Source organism: Acanthisitta chloris, unplaced genomic scaffold, assembly GCF_000695815.1.
Source record: "Acanthisitta chloris isolate BGI_N310 unplaced genomic scaffold, ASM69581v1 scaffold36069, whole genome shotgun sequence".
NCBI classification, from domain to species: domain Eukaryota; kingdom Metazoa; phylum Chordata; class Aves; order Passeriformes; family Acanthisittidae; genus Acanthisitta; species Acanthisitta chloris.
Window position 1 is genome coordinate 11,320 of NW_008692543.1, and position 347 is coordinate 11,666.

The 347-nt window shown below is 45.8% G+C and overlaps 1 protein-coding gene across 1 annotated transcript in view; it reads right to left on the reverse strand.

The window, feature by feature from the left end:
• PCYT2 (phosphate cytidylyltransferase 2, ethanolamine) overlaps positions 1–347 on the reverse strand; it is a 9,286-nt gene that overhangs the window by 8,621 nt on the left and 318 nt on the right. The window lies entirely within an intron of this gene.

Here is a 347-nt window from a genome sequence, read left to right on the forward strand (position 1 = left end):
TCTTAAACAGTAGCTTCATGCTACACTTGGCTCATGCTAGAAATTATGCATCTGCAAGCCTTTTAAAATACATCTTCACATGCAAAAACTAGTTCCTGGCGCTTTACTTTCAGATAGGCTAGAAACAAGTTTTCTCCACACATTAACTTACTTTGGAACATCAGTTCTGCAGCTCATACCAGCAAAACCAGACTGATTTTCAACAAGTCCATTGTTCTTAGTGCACAGAACGCAGATCACCCCTCAGAGCCTGCAAGCTCTGACCCACCTAACCCTCACTGCGAAGTGTCACGGAGGTGACCCCACTCCCTCACCCCGGGAAGGGACACTTTTCTCTCAGAGTCTGC